The sequence below is a fragment of the Talpa europaea genome, assembly GCF_964194135.1.
Source record: "Talpa europaea genome assembly, chromosome: 16".
Classification (NCBI taxonomy): domain Eukaryota; kingdom Metazoa; phylum Chordata; class Mammalia; order Eulipotyphla; family Talpidae; genus Talpa; species Talpa europaea.
Window position 1 is genome coordinate 17419547 of NC_140084.1, and position 18692 is coordinate 17438238.

An 18692-nucleotide genomic window follows, 5' to 3' on the forward strand; every position below is an offset into this window, starting at 1 on the left:
ACTGAAGTCACAGAAGTGGATAAGATGTCATAGAGAGAGATGGAAGGAAATGATACAGACCATATCTGAGTATTGAAGAGCTCCAACATTACAAGATTGGGTTAGAGAAAGTATACATTCAAAGAAGACTTAGGAGAAGGAATATACCATTCTCCCCTAATTTGGGGGGAATACGTTCCAATACCCCCAGTAGATGCCTGGAGCTACTGATAGTACCCTACCCTATAGAGACTGCTTTTTCCTACACAAACATCCCTATGACAACATTTCATCAGTATAATAATAATGCAATTGTTACAATACACTGAAAAGTTGTGTGAATCTGGTCTCTTCCTCTTATAGGTACTTTTTGGACCATGGCTGCCCAGGCATAAATAAACCCATGAAAAGCAAAACTACAGATAAAGGGGGATTACTGGATCCAAAAAGGAAAAAACAAAAACAAACACCAGCAGAGTGTGGAGTTTCAGAAGCCAAAGCAGAAGCAAGGAAGTCACTGGTACTCTGCTCCAGACAGGCTAAGAAGATGAAGACTGGACAATGAAAACAGTACATTAATGCAAGTACTGTTTTCAAACAAGACAGAATATTTTCCAACCTTTGAATAGTGCATTTGCCTGTTAGGGTAACCATAACAACTAGAATTAAAACAACAGAAATTTATTTTCTCACAGTAGTAGAGGCTGAAAGTCCAAGATCAAGATCAAGATGAGGACAGATCTGGTGTCTGGTGGGACACTGTTTCTTTCTGGCAGATAGTCGTCTTCACCTTGAATCATCAATGGTAGAGAGCAGAGAGAGAAATCATCTCTCCCACCTGTCTACTTAAAAGTGCACTAATCCTATTACTGAGGACTCCACTCTTATGACCTTCCAAATGTCCCACCTCCATCATCTTGGATATTTAGGCTTTTGCATATGAATGGGCGCATTCAATCTATATGACATGCCTAGTTAATTTCAATACATCTACTTCCATTTTACTTCTGCAAACATCATGCTGTTTCAATCACAGTTAAATTTTTATCTGTCAAATTTCAAATAGTGTTTTCAAACACTTGAAAAAATAATATTTTGTCAAATTAAGAATAGTAAGTATGTCCGGAGGAAATTACAGGCTTAGCTACCCAGGAAATTCTTAAGAAATCTGCTTTTCGGACCTCCCTGGTGGCGCAGGCGGTTGAGTGCAGTGCTATGAAGCTGTCCGCAGCCTCTGCATCGCGGGTTCAATCCTGGCCAGCCAGGGGAGATACCCACATGGCTTAGCAGACCTCTCCTGTCTTGCCCACTGCTCCCCTCAACAGTGTATTTCAGTCAATCCATCTGTTCTGTTCCCTGTTCTGTCTGGTGAATCCTCTCACCCTCCCGCACATCTGGCCTAAACCTGGTCTTGTATGCATGAATAAATAAATCTTTAAAAAAAAGAAAAAAGAAATCTGCTTTTCTTGACCATTCCTCATTACAATTCAAACTCTGGTATGGAGGAAGGGGGAGGACTGATCTGTTCATCTCTTTTCAAAATCCAACTTGAATTATGCTCAAAATGTCCTATTCTCATCAATTCTGAAGGAAAAAATGCAAATGACTAATAAATATGAAAAAATGTTCAACACTCAACTAATCAAAGAAATGCAAATTAAAACAAAAAGGTAATGTTTTCACCTATCAAGTTTGCTAATGCTTTTTAAATGCAATACTGGATGTTGACAAAGGTGAGAAACAACTCATACAATAATGCATGTGGTAGCACAAACTGAAAATTATTTTGACAAAATTGAGCAAAAGACTTCAAAATACTCATACCCTTTGATCTCATAAATTCTACAGGAATCAGCTGTAGAAAATAATGTGATCAAAGATTTAAGTACCCAAAAATTCAAAGCACTGGCATAATTAAAAACAAAAAAAAAAGCAACTCTCAAAAATCCTATAACTGATAATTGGGTCATGATTTTCAAGCCCCGATCAGTATCTTAGAGTCAAATATAAAAGGAGCTAGTGGAACCAGAAAGTAGTCAAGAGTCAAGTTGGTAAGACTATGAAATCTGTATTTCTAAATCAAACAGTTCTGAGGTTTTTTTTTAAAGATTTATTTATTTATGCTTACAAGAACTGGGGTATAGACCTAAGGTGCGGGAGGGTGAAATAATTCACCAGAGAGTGGGGAGCAGAACAGGCAGATCTACTGAAATACATTGCTGAGGGGAGTAGAAGGTGAGACAGGAGAGGTCTGCTGTGCCATAATGTGTGTCAGCTCCCTGGCCGGGAAGGAAATCATACTGCAGTGGCTGGCGATAGCTTCGCAGCACTGTGTCTTTAACCTCTGCGCCACCAGGGAGGCCCCAAACAGTTCTGTTTTTATCTATTTTACATATTGAGTTTCAATCACGATTCATTATTAATTTTGGTAATTGTTGGTCTTTTCCGACTAGAATATAAAATCCATGGAAAACCTATCTGTAAATGATATGCAACCAGATTCTCAAAACTAAGCACAGTTCTTGTCTCATAATACATATACAATACACAGATAATGTTCGTTGGGAATTTAAATATTTATTTCCTGATTAGAAACAAGTTTGAAAAGTATTACAATGCGAAATTGAGTAACTACCGGGGTTGGCAAATTATAGCCAAGTATCAAGTGGGCCCACCCCATGTTTTTACAAATAATGTTTTTGGGACATGGTCACTCATTCTTTCACACAGTGTCTCTGGATGCCTTTGTGCTGCAATGGCAGAGGTTAGCCGTTGCAACAGAGATTGTGTAGCCTGCAAAATTGTAAATATTTTACTCTCTGGTCCTCTACAGAAAGACTGTGCTGACTGCTGCTCTATAGAAGAAAACTGTATACAGTCATTAACAATGATCAAACAAATGACATGAATAACACATGAAAATGTTAACAATGGGATATTAAGTGTCCAGAAAAAAAGTTGAAAATCCAAAGTTTAGTACCAAGACTTGATGAGAATGAAGCTCAAAGTATCTTCTGACACCACTGATGAGAGTGCAAATGGTTACAAGTATAATGGTTATGTTACAGGGCAACCCCAATATAAAACAGGTTGCCTGACTGTGGGTCCTCACCTGTGCGATTAAAGGGGACTTAAACTGCAGGCTCACACAAAAGGTTAACAAAAGGTTTATTTACAAGGGAAGGGGAAATAAGGAAATGTACAACTCAGGGAGAAAAGAGGGAGATAAATTCTTAAATGCGTCCTACCCATTCTGCCAACCTGGAATAGTGGAATCCCAAATGACCCGCCAAAACCAAACCAGCCTGGCTGAGAGTAGGGGGTAGGGGGGAGAAGGGGGAGAGAGAGAGAGAGAAAGAGAGAGAGAGAGAGAGAGAGAGAGACCCTACTTACATGGATGGTTATATTCACAAGCACCAGAAAATGGCTGCTTAACTCCACCCTTAGGTCTTCACAACCTCCCTTTGGGGATCATGGGATTTGTAGTTCCCAGTGTCTTGATAGAGTGGAGGTAACATCCACAAAGCCTGTATGGAGTTTTCTCAGGACATCCTTTCCCCCTAACACTTACAGCGTGGCCACCTTTCGTGAAGTTGTAGGTATACATGATGTCTGAAAAGAAGCTCCACTCCTACAGTTGACCCAGTGTTAGCTGGAAGACCTATGCACTAAAAGCTATATGAAAGAATGTTCACAGCATTATTTGAAATAGACCCAAATTGGAAACAGCCCAAACATCCATCAAAAGTAGAATGGATACAATGGGAGTGTCCTACAATGGGGGAAAATCCTCAATGCAAATGCACAAAAGGAACGATTCTCACAAACATAATGCTAAGAAAGAGAAACTGGACCCAAAGAATACATTCCATATGCTTCTCATTATAAGTAGAAGCCAAATAATAAGTAAGATCAATTTAGAACAGACAGTAGGACAGCCTTGAACTTTGGAAAACAAGTTTGAAAGGGGCTTGAGGAGGGGCTGCAGAGGAGTGAGCAATATTTCATCCCATGACCATTTTCACTTAGGGATAATTCACTGGTTTGTGCACTTTTCACATATATATGTCATGTATATCATACTTTGTTTTAAAATGATTTATAAATGAATGGATATTGTGATCCTAATAAAAGGAACCTTGACCAGGAGGACTTGGGAACGGGAGAGGCTGAGACACGGGACAGTGATTTTAAACAATATAGGAACTGAAGGAACAAAAGAGCTCCCAGGAAAACAGAAGTGTTTTGCTGAAATGTGGCTGAGCTAGCCACCAACTAGAGTAATATCCGGTTACAGGATAATTAGGGAACAGAAAAACAAACACCACGAAACTTCCCAACCACCCAGTGCCTAATCAATAGTCCCGCACATTGGATGACAGGAAGTCTGACAGGATGTGGTCATGGATAGGGCTGGAGTAAACCCGGATCCTCCCTGGGATCCCCTCCTGCTGTCAGGGGGTCTTTCTTCTTGCTTCAATAAACCCACACTTGCTTGCTCTCTCACGTTTGGTGTGCAGCTGTTATTGTTCAACAAGCGTACACACCCAGACCCACAAGCATCCACTCTCCTAACACTAACTTGGTTGAAAAAAGTGTAAGATTGCATATGTGAGTGCTTAAAAAAAAAAAGCAACTGATAGAAGTATATCAAAATATTGAGAAAATGAAGTATGACTGCTTTTAATTTTCTTCCTTTATACAAAGTTCAAAATTCTCTAACCTGTTCAAAATATTATAAATCCCCAAGAATGACAGCTGCAAGGCAGATCATCTAGAACTCTCATCCCTCAGTTTCAAGAAATAAGCACAAAGAAGGAAAATTTGCAAAGAATACATAAGGAGCACTGAAAATCTAACTGACTTTTCCCACTTAGAGGACAGAGACGGGAAGTGAGGAGCCCAGTAGAAGGAGAGAATTCCCCGCCTGGAGGTCCTACTCTACATGAAGTCCCAAGTCAGTGGGATAGACAGATCCTGCCATCTTCCCTCTGACATGGCAGTAGAAAGGGAAATGTTCTCAGAAGGGCCTCCATTAGGATCAGTAGCCCTGGCATGGCTGCATGGAGGGGGAAATAGCATGCAGGCAACAGTTACCCAAAGGTCAAAGGCTACAGGGACTTCACAGCGAGATGGTCTGTGTTCCCCTGAAGAAGACAGACAAAATCCTGCGCACACTTCATTTATTCATTCACACATTTATTAAGCATTTGTCATGCCAGCACATGCAGGTGATAACACACCCACAAGTAATATATTAGTGCCCAAAGAAAGGCTTTTTGTAAAAGTAGAAAGAGCAGCTTCTGCCTACTGCCATCTGGGATGCCAGAGACCTTCCCTACCAGACTCTTATCTTTTCCCTCTAGGTAGCATAATGACTGAATAAAGAATGCAAACCACCAATCTTCAGAGTAAAATTTCCTCGTCGAAGAAAAAAATTCAAACCTGTCCAGATAAACAAGAGAATTCCAATTTACAATTCTGAGGGAGAAATAAGCAAGACCCGTTAAAGGTATGTAGCAAAATAAAACTTAAAATAAAAAATGGAGATCCTTGTAAAATCTTCTTCCTTTATACAATGTTCAAAATTCTCTGACATGGGGCCTCCCTGGTGGCGCAAGGGGTTAAGTCGCAACCTATGAAGCTATCTGTAGCCCCAGGTGGCCAGGGAGCTACCCGCATGGTGCAACAGACCTCTCCTGTCTTGCCCGCTGCTCCCCTCAGCAGTGTATTTCAGTTGATCTGCCTGTTCTGTTCCCAACTCTGTCTCTGGTGAATCCTCTCACCCCCCACACCTCTGGCCTGTACCCCAGTTCTTGTATGCATAAATAAATCTTTTTTAAAAATTCTCTGACATGTTCAAAATATAGCAAATCCCCAAGAATGACAGCAAGGGAGATAGCCAAAACTCCTATCACAAAGTTTGAAAGAAATAAGCTATCCCTTCCCCAATTTTTTACTAAAAAAACACTTTCTAAAACATAAAATAAAACTCAGAAAGTAATTTCATTTTATGATTGTGGATTTGAATTCCTGAGGGGGGATTCACAAATAGAATTTAGCAGCAGTACAATTTATTTCAAAGATAAAAGGAGAACTAAATAGTAGCATATGTAGCAATATAATGGATAACAACAGTAAGTCAAAGAAAACTCAAGATCATTATCAATGTCAAGAAATACTTTTAAAGATTTAAAGACATTTTTGTTTACCTTTTGTGTTTTTGTTTTGTTTTTTATCCTTTTATTAATTTTTAATTTTTTACATTGTTCATATTTTTACAGTATTTGATTTCTCCCCTCAGGTGTAGTTCCCATAAATATCCTACCATCACATCACCTGTGAACCACCATCATGGTCCCTTGTGCTCTTCACAACCCTGTTTTGTTTTTTGTTTTTTTAAAGATTTATTTTTTATTCATACAAGCACTGGGTACAATCAGACAGGAGGGTGAGAGAATTCACCAGAGCCAGAGAACAGAACAGGCAGACTGACGAAATACACTGCTGAGGGGAGCAGCAGGCGAGACAGGAGAGGTCTGCCACGCCATGTGGGACCCTCACCAGTGGCTGGGGATCAAACCGGTGCTGCAGAGGCTGCGGGCAGCCTTGCAGCCCAGTGCTCAACCACTGCGCCACCAGGGGAGGCCCTTCACAACCCTGTTTTTTGATCCCTTTTCTTCCTCCTCCCCTGCTTTAAGCCTCAGATCTATAGTTGTCTACAAGTTTTGTAAAAGATTTAAAGATTTAACATGTTTTTTTAATTAACAAAGGAGTAACATCATCTTTAATGGGATTTAATTATGTATGTTACAAGTCTTTGCTATGCTTAATGATGTAATTAGAAGTATCCCCATAAAAAATGGGGAAAATATAATCAACAAGTTAATATAAATTTATCCTGGAAATTTTAACCAATGCAATTTGACAAAACAAAATAAGAGGAGTAGATATTTCAAAAATAAGAAATTGTTATCTGCATACCCCATAACTGTCTACCAAGGAAACAAAAGATTCAACTAAAATATCTGTGCACATATATAGCTATTTTTAATATTTCATATATATATTTATAAAAAGTATTTTTTAAATATAAAAAGTTAAATGACAAGTTATGAGACAAATATATAAAAATCAGTATCAATCTTGCATATCCAGATAACCTGTTGGAAAATAAAATGGGAAGAAACCCCTTTCCCAATAATAACAGAAGACAAATAATAATAAATAAAATTCACATTTAAAAATAAAAATCCTAAGTTAAAGAGTTTAATTATCCATGTATTAATTAATCAATGTAATCTGACTTAAGAGTTCAATGGGTTTCAACTTTTTTAAATGATCATATAGTTAATCTAGAAGAATGAAGATGTAATAACATCCATAAGAATTTTTAAAAGGAGACTGACTAGAGGAGTCAGTCTAGCAGATGATAAAATGCATTTTAAAATTGTAAATACCCAGAACCCAACAACACAACATCCATTTATGATGAAGGCCCTTAAAATTCACAGGATAGAAGGAATATATTTTAACATGGTAAAAGCCATATATGACAAACCTACAGCCAATATTATTTTCAATGGTGAAAAGCTGAAAGCCTTTCCTTTAAGATCAGGAACAAGACAAGGACATCCACTCTCACCACTGGAAGTCCTAGCCAGAGCAGTAAGACAAGAGAAAGACATACAAGGAATCCAATTAGGGAAAGAAAAAGTAAAATTATCACTATTTGCAGATGATATGATAATATACATAAAGAACCCTAAAAACTTCACAGAAAAACTAATCAAAATAATCAACCAATTTAGTAAAGTAGCAGCATACAAAATCAACACACAAAAATCAGTAGCCTTCCTATATACAAACAACAAATCTGAAGAAGAAATCAAGAAAACCAACCCTTTTATAATTGAAAGAAAAATAATGAAATACTTGGTAATAAACCTAACAAAAGAGGTAAAGGACCTATACAAAGAAAATCATAAAACATTGTTAAAAGAAATAGGAAAAAAGAAATGGAAAGACATTCCCTGATCATGGATTGGAAGAATTAAAATTATCAAAATGGCCATCCTACCAAAAGCAATTTACAGATTCGATAAAACTCTCAATGACATTCTTTAAAGAAATAAAACAAATATTGATGAAATTCATATGGAGTCACAAAAAAAAAAAACAACAAAAAAAACTCAAATAGTCAAAGCTCTCCTGACTAAAACAAAGGAGAATGGAGGTATCACACGCCCAGGCCTCAAACTATACTACAAAGCCATAATAAATAAAACAGTATGGTGCTGGCACAAAAACATACAGACCAATAGAAGCAAATAGAAAGCTCAGAAATAAAGCCACACCTATGAACAACTAATCTTTAACAAAGGAGCAAAGAATATGCAATGGAACAAGAATAGTTTGTTCAATAAATGGTGCTGGAAAAATTGAACCACCATAAGCAATAGAATGAAACTAGACCACCACCTCACACCATGCACCATCAACTCAAAATGGATAAAAAAAAGGAACATAAAATCTGAAACCATAAAATATATAGAAGAAAATATAGCTAAAACAATACATGACATATATCTCAGTAATATCTTTAAAGACTCATCCACCAAAGCAATGAAAGTGAAGGAAAAGATAAACAGCTGGGATTACATCAAACTAAAAAGATTCTGTACAGCAAAAGAGATATTAACTAAAACAAAAAGACACCCCACTGATTGGGAGAAAATTTTGCACTCCATACAACTGATATAAAGGACTGATCACAAATATATACAAAGAACTCACACAACTCAACAAAAACAAACTAAACAATCCAGTCAAAAAAAGGACAGAAAAACTTAAAAGACCCTTCTCCAAAGAGAAAGAGCAAAAGGCCAAGAGGCATATGAAAAAATGTTCAACAACCCTCATAATCAGGGAAATGCAAATTAAAACCACAATGAGATATCATCGTATACCAGTAAGAAGGGCACATATTTAAAAAAAAAAAACTAGCAACAACAAATTTGGCAAGGATGTGGTAAAAATATGAACTCTCCTATACTGCTGGTGGGAACGCAAACTAGGTCCAACCACTATGGAAAGCTGTGTGGAGGTTCCTCAGATTACTAAAGTGGAGCGACCATATGACCCAGCTATTTCACTAATAGGAATCTACCCAAAGGACAAAAACACATTAATTCAAAAGGATACCTGCACCCCTATGTTTATTGCTACACTATTTACAATAAGTAAGACTTGGAAATAACACAAATGCCCCAAAATAAATGAATAGATCAAGAAGATGTGGTATATACACACAATAGAATACTAGTCAGCAATCAAAAAAGATAAACTCATGTCATTTGCAGCAACATGGATGGAGCTAGAAGGGATTATGCTCAATGAAATAAGTCAGAAGGAAAAAGAAAAATATCAGATGGTTTCACTTATAGAAGGACTACAGGGGAACCAAATCAGGGGTTAAGGAAACATAATAACAATAAAAAACACAACAAAATAAACAGGCAACTAGAAATCATAGACATTCTGCAGGGGATGGGGAGGGAGAGAGATCAAAACAAGGCTGGAAGAGCACAAGGGTCTATGGTGATGGTACACACATGAATTGGTGATGGAATTGGTGGTAGAAATTCTATGGGGATTGCCCCTGAGAAAAGAAAGCAAACATTGTACAAAAATGAACAATGATGTTAATATATATAAATAAATAGTGTGTTGTAAAAAAAAAAATAAGGAAATATCGAAAATTTTCTTCCAGTATTCAAAAGATTTCATTCAGCTCAGCAAAGGAGTTTCTGACACCATTGACAAACATTCCTACATACGCCTTTGGTTATTTTACTTTCGTTTTACTAGGTAACACAAAAGAAAACATCAACCAACATTTTGTCAGACCTGTGCTTGTTGATCAAGTGTAACCATCTGTTGGTCCTGGAGACAAGCACTCAACGCAAATCAGCAAAAATAGTGTGTGAAAATCAATCGTTACATGGAAACTACAATGAAGAGTATTGCATTATTTTATCACTATTTGTAAAGTACATGCTACTTATCCTTTATTTCACTGAGACTGATAATAAACTGAAGTATTTATGAATACATTTTTCCAGGGAGCCAGTTGTTAAACATTAACCAGCACACCGCTGCCTAGAGACATTTTTCCCTCCATAGAAGGTTACTAATAGAAGCAGGATTTGCAAATGTAGCCACAGCCTCAGAAGTTAACGAGGCTATAGGAGTGGGCACTAAAGCAAAACTGGAAAGTGCCAAAATGCCACTTTCTAAGGTTGAGGGGAGTAAACAACTGGTATTTTGATCCCTGGGTGGAAAGAAACTGCATGAGGCTAATTCTTCATCTTTCAGGTTCTCCCATAGGTAGAGAAAGTAAGAAATTTGAGAGCAAGAAGGTTAAAAGGCCTTCTCTATAATTAACTTAACAGGTAAATTAAGGTGCCTAGATTCCCAGGGGCTAAGATGGAAAGAAGTGGGGTCCTCCAGCATCTCCCTAATTCTCTGCACCCTCTGCTATTCAGCCAGTAAATGCACTCTTTCTCCTCTAATTAGGTTGTGACTCAATGGGGTAAACCCGATTTCCCGCACATTTAAACAGTACTTTATAATTTTCAAATACAATTATACTCATTATCGCACTTGATTCTCATAACAATTTTATGAAGTAGGAACGGCTATGTTTGAAAGGGGGAGAAAATCCTCAAGAAAACTTGTATTTTTGTGTGTTTAATTTAACCATGGTTTTAAAACCAGGCTCGAGAAAAATGCTTCTTTCAAGTCTTTTATATTCCTTTTGAGAGCACTCATATCCAGTTCCTTAAAGATTTCAGCAGTTTTGATTCTAGAAGATCTGCCCTTTGACATTTTTCCTGGGAAAGATGAGAAAACTGCCTGATTACAATTAACTAAAGGGCAACTATTAATTTTTTAAATCTTGGCCCCTGCCTTTATCACCAAGACTTCTGAGAGGTAGACAATCTCATTTTTTGGTATTAATTTTCTTTCTTAATAGAGAAACTTGTACCCAATTTGTGCTCAAGTAAGTTAGGGGTGACGTGTTCCCAGCCTGCCCTGCTCAGGTTCAGTGACAAGCACATACAGGAAGGGGCATCTCTGAGTCACACACTCTGTACGACTCCTAAGCAGTGTCATGAAGAAAGGAGGTTCAGAAGACAGAGAAAGGAAGTTTCTAAAGAGGGAAGGGGTGGGGAGAGAGAAGAGAAGGAAGAAGCAGCAAAGGCAGGTGGGCATGAAAGCAATGGTCAATTATTCAGTCTCTAGGTCCGCGGAACTTTCACAAATTTCATCTACTGGATCTTCAAACAACCTGAGCTAGTTGTGATGAGCCCCGTTTTACAGATGAAAAAACTGAGATCCAGACAAGTAAACTGCTTGGTAAATAGCAAATTAGTTAAAGACATATCTGTGACTCAAAGTTGGTTCTTTACCTTTGAGAACTAGGGTGCAGGGGCAGGATGGGCACAGGGCAGGTTCTTTATGATTCGAGCAGAATGGGGTAAAGAGTCTTGGAGGCCTCGGTGGCTTTCTCAGGCTTTTATTGAGCTTTTACATGTAGTGCAGCAACCAGGCACACAGCAGGCAGGGGTGCCCAGGGGCTAGGAGGCCACCCAGCAAGTCTTTCCTCTGGGCTTCTCTGGCCTTCTTCCCTCTCCTTCTCTCTCCTGCCTCTGTTCTTTGTGAGTCTGGCAATACTGCAGTCATGGCCCAAAGAAGTAAACAACACAGCTTACAACAATGTAACAACTACAGGTACCCCATCAGGCAGGGCAATCCTAATGGTAGGAGAGCAGAAAATCCTAAAAACTACTTACCCTGCATAGGGGTTCTCAGGGTGTTTTCCTGTGTTGGAGATGCAGACTCTCAGGGCCCACCTCAGACCTCCTGAATCAGGAGCTGCTGGAGTGGGGCTCAACAATCTGTGTTTTGATAAGCCCTCCAGGTTTTTCCGATACTCAGTAGAATTTGAGAACCCCTACTCTAGAGCAGAAGTCAACAAGCACCTTCTGTAAAGGGTTGGATAAAAAATATTTTAGGCTACGAGGGCCAGATGGTCTTGGTCGCCCCTCCTCAGTTCTGCTGTCTTAGTGCAGCTGCAGCTACAAATATTACATAAAGACATGAGGATGGCTGTGTTCGATGCAATTCAATATGGACAATGAAATCTGAATTTTAGGTCGCTTTCACATGTCATGAAATAGTATTCTTCTTTTGACTTTTTTTTAACTATTTAAAAATATAAAAACCCAGGGCCTCCCCTGGTGGTAAGCAACGCACCGTGAAGCTGTCCGCAGCCTCTGCAGTGCCAGTTCGATCCCAGCCGGTTGCCAAGGGTCCCACATGGCACAGCAGACCTCTCCTGCCGCGCCCGCTGCTCCCATCAGCAGTGTATTTCATCAGTCTGCCTGTTCTGCTTCCAGCTCTGTCTTTGGTGAATCCTCTCACCCTCCCATGCATCTGGCCTGTACTCCGGTTCTTGTATAAATAAATAAAATAAATCTTTAAAAAAAAAAAAACCATTATTAATCCAAGGGCTGTACAAAAACAGGTGGTGGGGTCGATTTGGCCTGTGGGCTGTAGTTTGGCTCTTGAACTGGACTGTGCTGCCTACTAACTAAAAACTCTAGTCAGGGAAATGACACAAAGGTAAAATGTAACAAAAGCAAATGATAAAACTCTCTATGGTCCAATGGAGACAGCCCATCTGGCTGTAGTGATTAGGAAGGCTTCCAGGAAGAGGTGACCATCTCTGTGAACCTTGCATGATTAGTAGGAGTTCAGCAAGCAGAGGTATGAAACTAGACAATGCAGAGGGAATGGCTTGAACAAAGGGATGAAGACTGGCATGTGGAAGCTACCTATTTCAAAATGCCCACTTCCAACCAAAATACTCAGTCCTTTTAACTAAAAATGATGGGGGAGTGGGTATCTGTAATATTTAACAAAAAGTTCAATGCTCTTATGAGTATCAAGCATCAAGAAAGGGACAAATTGCAAGACGTGAATTAATAGCGTTAGATGCAAAAATTATCATCAGTGGTTCAGTCTTCTCTCCCTGCTCTCCATGTTGGGGAGAGAGTTCTTGTTTCTTACAACAAATTATTTCCGGGTACAAATTCAACGATATGAAATATGCTCTCAAGTATCATAGATGCAAGAACTAATTCTCTTGAGATGGTTTCTAGTTAGACAAATTAGTTCCCTTGAGATTTGTTTTGTTTTCGTAATTCTTTACATACCATCCAATAGAACTGTGGGTTATTTTCAAACACAAGAAATCCCTTTATGATCATAAATTACTATAATTTCAGAGTGTTTTTTTTTTCCAAGTTACACATTTTCATTAGATTCACTTCAATACCAACCATTAAAAGGGAATGCTATCCGGTCTGGTAATATTTCCTAGAATAAGAAAGAAAGCAAATTGTCAAGCTGGTAAGGAATAATAAATTCCTCTCTTTATAGATATCCAACCTCAGATAGCAGAGCAGTTAAGAGACCAAGTTCTGAAGTCAAAATCTCCAAAGCTCACTCAAAACCCAATCCTCCCATTTCACAAGTTCTCTGACTTTGTGTAGAGGCAGGATGGGCACAGTGCAGTTTCCAGGATCGGAGCAGACAGGCGGGTAAAGGAGGATTCCTGGAGCCCTCAGTGGCTTTCTTGGGCTTTTATTGCACTTCACGTGCATTTCAGCAACCAGCTACATGGCAGGCAGGGGTGCTAGGGGGCCAGGAGGCCAGAAGGCCTCTCCAAGCACCCCCAAGTCTTCACTCTGGGTTTCTCTGACCTTCTTTCTCCCCCTTCTTTCTCCTGCCTCTACTTCTCTTGGTGACTATATCAATACTCCTCCCATGGCCCACAGAAGTAAACAACACAACAAAGTAAAAACTACAGTTGGGTGCCCCATCAGGCAGGGCAATCCTAATGGTGGGAGGTGGGCAGAAAAGCCTGAAAACCATTTACCCTACACTTTGACAAACTGCTCCCCTTCCAGCGTCTGTTTCTCTTAACAATAACACCCAGAAAGTTATCACAACCCCCTCTGACCGTGTATGTGTTTGCAAAGTACAGAATATAGGATCCGTTCATTTTAGCAATTATTACGTATCCCAGTGATTCCCTTACTCCAAAACCAAAGAAATCTGCCCCCTTTTTTGGAATGAAAATGATACTCCCTTCAGTCCCTCTTAGGATATGGTGTTAAATTCAGGACAGGACCTGACAAGCAAGAATTGACTCTTCTCCCTTCTTCCTCTGCAACTTGCACCCAAGAGGAATCAGAAACTGCTTACCAATCTGGGGAGACAAAAGGCAGAGAAACTGGGCCAAAATAATGCCACAGCCTCTCCCACCATCCATATCCTGGGAACAGGCCAGGAGTTTTGCCCTCACACTGCATGGAACGGTCCAATTACCAAAATGAGAACCCTTCAGACATAAAGTGAACGGGGTGCTTTGTATTATCTGAGAATCCTTGTCCCATCACCCCATCTCTTGAGTACAAATAAAGGATAAGATAAAATCAATTTTGGTCACACTTTAAGAGACCCAATACCATGTGTATGTACAGTCTGTCTGTCTGCTGTGAGCACAGGGGACATTGGAAACTCAGGCCTTCAAGACATGAAGACCTAAAGCTTCAAAACCTAGTAATGTTATAGGGCAGAGAGAGGGACACCCCAGACCTTGCAAACCTGCCTGCTCTAAATAGGTTCTGCCATCCACTGCTTCCCCTTTTCCTGGGGACCACCCTGTTACAGTAACACTGGTCATGTATGGTTTCTCCAACTAAATACTAGGGATGAGGATGAGTAGGGCCTGAAGGAGACAAGGGATGGGGAGCTCTCTGCATTGTCTACCACCCTGCAAGCCAAAGGAAGGGCAGTAGGTCTTGCCACGAAGAGCTATGTCCCCTCTGCTCACAGCAGACAGACAGACTGCACATACACATGGAATTGGGTCTCTTAAAGTGTGACCAAAATTGACTTTATCTTATCCTTTATTTGTACTCAAGTGATAGGGTGATGGGACAAGGACTCTCAGATAATACTAAACACCCCGTTCACTTTATGTCTGAAGGGTTCTCATTTCGGTAATAGTACCCACATTCTCACATAATTTAATATTTAATTGCTCACAGTCATGCCAAATTTACGGTCAACTTTCATGTCAGACTGCAATCTAGTAGAGCTTCCTGGAGTGGGTGCCCTGCCCCCAATAACAGGGACATGGACATTCCTGGACTCACTACATTCTCTTCCTAGCTGACTCATCCATCAGGAAGGCAAGTTTCCAGGCTTGTGAATAAAGAAGGGTAGGTGCAGGGAGCAGCAGGGAGAACTGGCTGCCCCCACGCCCCTGGGCTCACCCTCCTCTGGCTGCTCAGCCACTCAGTTCTTTCTCAGCAGGATTCAGTTTGTTGCAATTATGTCTGGAATTAAACACTTTCTCCATTCTCTGTGAACCCCTTCAGAGCATGGACTGGATCTTTCCTCTCTGGATCTTGACTAGCTTGCACCTGGATTTCCTAAGTGGTTCAATGGTCTTATTTACCGAGATCGAAGAAGTGCCTTATTAGAAGGCACACCAGCCGCACTCTGCAGAAATGAACATTTGTACTTATCTGCTTTCCCACACTGGAGCTAGGTGCTTCGCTGATCTCTATCCTTTGCCCGGCAAGAATCACAAAAATCCTCTGTACCCCAAAATGTAATGTGGCCACTAACATTCCATTATGTAAAACAAATATAAGGTGCTCCCTAGGAGGTCGAAATCATGTCTCCCTGGGGCCAAAAGAGGCAGGACCATGCCCAGCTGCTGCCTCCTCCGAGAGACCTCCCTGAAGGGAAGAATTAATTGGTCCCCTTCTTCAGGGAGCAGAAAACTAGGATCCAAGAGCATGTATTTTCCAGATTTGCCTCTAAATGAGTTTCATGTCTTCCTTGAAAGAGACCTCCTTGCACCTTGTTATCCTGAGCAGCCCAAGTGTGTTCAGGACCAAAGAGAAGGTGAGAATCACAAGCCTCCCAGGCATGTCACAGCCTGCCACGCCCCCTGATCCCCAGCTGTGCCAGGGCAAGAATGTCGTTTCCAAAGTAACTGCCACATCACCTTTTCCTAATGCTGCAGGCAGGAAGCCCCATGTGCACCACACATGCAAACACACGTGGTCACACTCCAGCTCTGGCAGATAAGCAGGCACACCTAAAGACACATATGCACAAAGCCAGACACCGATCCCCTGCATTGAGGGGACAGGTGAATCTTTCAAGAAGAAATAAATGTTATCTTATTTCTTATTCTGGTCAGAGAAGTTGGCTTTCCAAGGGTGTATCTTGTTGGTTTCATATCTTCATCTCTGCTATGGTTTAATATGTCTTAGAGGTAACTTGGGCGGGGGGGGGGGGGTGGCGGTGAATGGAAATCCAATGTTCTGTATCTCTCTCCAAATGTCCGCAGATCCCATTAGTTTAACCTACTTCCTATATCACTAGGGTCTAAGGGTCAGGAGGGTAGAGATTACATCTAGCCTGAGAAAACGGACCCCTTTCTACAAAGGGTTGTTAGTGACCTCAAATAGGCACCCCATCACCCCTGCTATCTCTCTCTCTCTTCCTTGCTTTCCTCTCCTCCTTTTCTAATGCTCTGCTTTTGTTTGAATTCCCCTCAGGAAAGTCAGAACCTAAAACCAACTCCTGATTGTAGATTCTGCAGCTGAGTTTGAGCCTGGGCATAGCAGCTTCAGGATGTGGGCGAGAAGAACCATGTCGGCCCCACAGAATCTCCAATCTACATGGGACAAGTCTGGAAGCAAAAGCCAACTCTGAAGCATTGAGTGTGTCACAGAGGTGGGGCAAGACCTGACCCCTGGCAGGTGAGCAGTCCTGCTGGCACCTTTCAGAACTGGGAAAAGGCGCCCCCCTGTGGGCTTGGTAAGAGAAGTTGCGTGGATTTTCTGCTCCCGCCCAGCTACCCTGAAGAGTCAATCCCAGGACCTTGAAGGGAACTCTGTTCTGTGTAGGAAGAACAAAGAAGAGGCAGGAACTGCTGAGAATCTGCATGCCAGTTGTTCAACCTGGCTGTCCCTCATTCTCATCTACAAGGGAGAGCTAATGGTTCCTACTGCCCAGGGTGGTTATGAGAACAATATGAGGTCATATTTTTCAAGTCCTTGGCACCTGGCACATAGTAAGCACTCAGTAAATGTCATCTTTCTTATTTAACAGAACGAACTCCAAATTTAACTAAATTTTCCAAAGTTCTGACCGGGTTTCATGTAATATAAGTCCTCATTTAACGTTGCGGATAGGTTCTTGGAGACAGAAACTTTAAGCACAATGATGTACAGCAAAACCCATTTGCCCAAAGTCTGACTGATGGAACCAAGAATTAATGTCCTACAGAATATTTCTGATCAAAAAAAAAAAAAAATCACCAAACTGCTAACTAAAGATCCTAAATGCTTCTAATATGAAACAATCGTTTGCGTTCTTTCATTTTCCAACCTATTTCAGTTCAGGATCAAGAGTGGCAGAGCTTATCCCAGCAGCTCAGGACAGGGTGCCCTTCACCACAGTGGGCATCACACCCACACCCACACTCACTCCCATCCCCAATGGATCACTGAGACTTGTCAATGAGACTCAAGTACACAGCTTTGGGACGTGATGGGGAAATGGGCATCCCCAGAGAAACCCAGTGCAGACATGGGGAGACCATGCAAACTCCAGACAGACAGTGGCCCCCACCAGGTATGGGTTGTCTATCCTCATCACTGTTCTAATAAAACAATGCTAAGCTAAATGATGGGATTCTAATTCTAGGACCTGCTGTATATCCAAAAATAGCTGCTATTTCCCCATCTGCCCCCTTCAGTACTCATCTTCTGGGAGGTTTATGGTCAGCATCCAGAATGTGGGGCTTAGGGATGAGCTGACTTTTACCCCCTGAAGAATGGGCTTCTCCATCAGGATGCTGAACAAGCTGGACTCTACAAAGTCCAGACTCTACTAGTGAAAAAAATGAACAGCGGGCCTCCTGGTGGCACAGCGGGTTGAGCACAGCGCTGTGAAGTTGTCTGCAGCCTCTGCACCGCCAGTTAGATTCCTGCCAGCCAGGGAGATACCCACATGGCGCAGCAGACCTGTTTCGCCCTCTGCTCCCCTCAGCAGTGTCTTTGGTCTGTCTGCCTGTTCTGCTCCCTGCTCTGTCTCTGGTGAATTCTCTCACCCTCCCGTACCTCTGACTATACCCAAGTTCTTGTATGAATAAATAAATCTTTAAAAAAAAATGACCAGCCATTCACTACAATTCCATTTGTAAAGGCTACCAATGATGAGACTTTTGAATAGAGAAAAGGAAACACCACTGAGTCAGTGCCTTTCCCTGTTCCCTTATGCCTACAGCTGCGATGACCTTTGCCCGTGTGATAGGTGTACAGTGCAGATGAAGGCCACAGTTAATGCCAACATCAACCAACCCTCCCTGTCAATGTCAACATTTCCTAGGCCCCATAAATGTGGCATTTCTTCCTGAAGCTTTCCCAGAATTTCCAAGCCAGTATTAGGTATTCCCATCTTTTCCAATTACATCAGTGGATGAAATGGCTTAATTATTTGTATGTGTCCTCTGCCGGACTGAAGCCTCCAAGTAGGTAGGGCTATGGCTT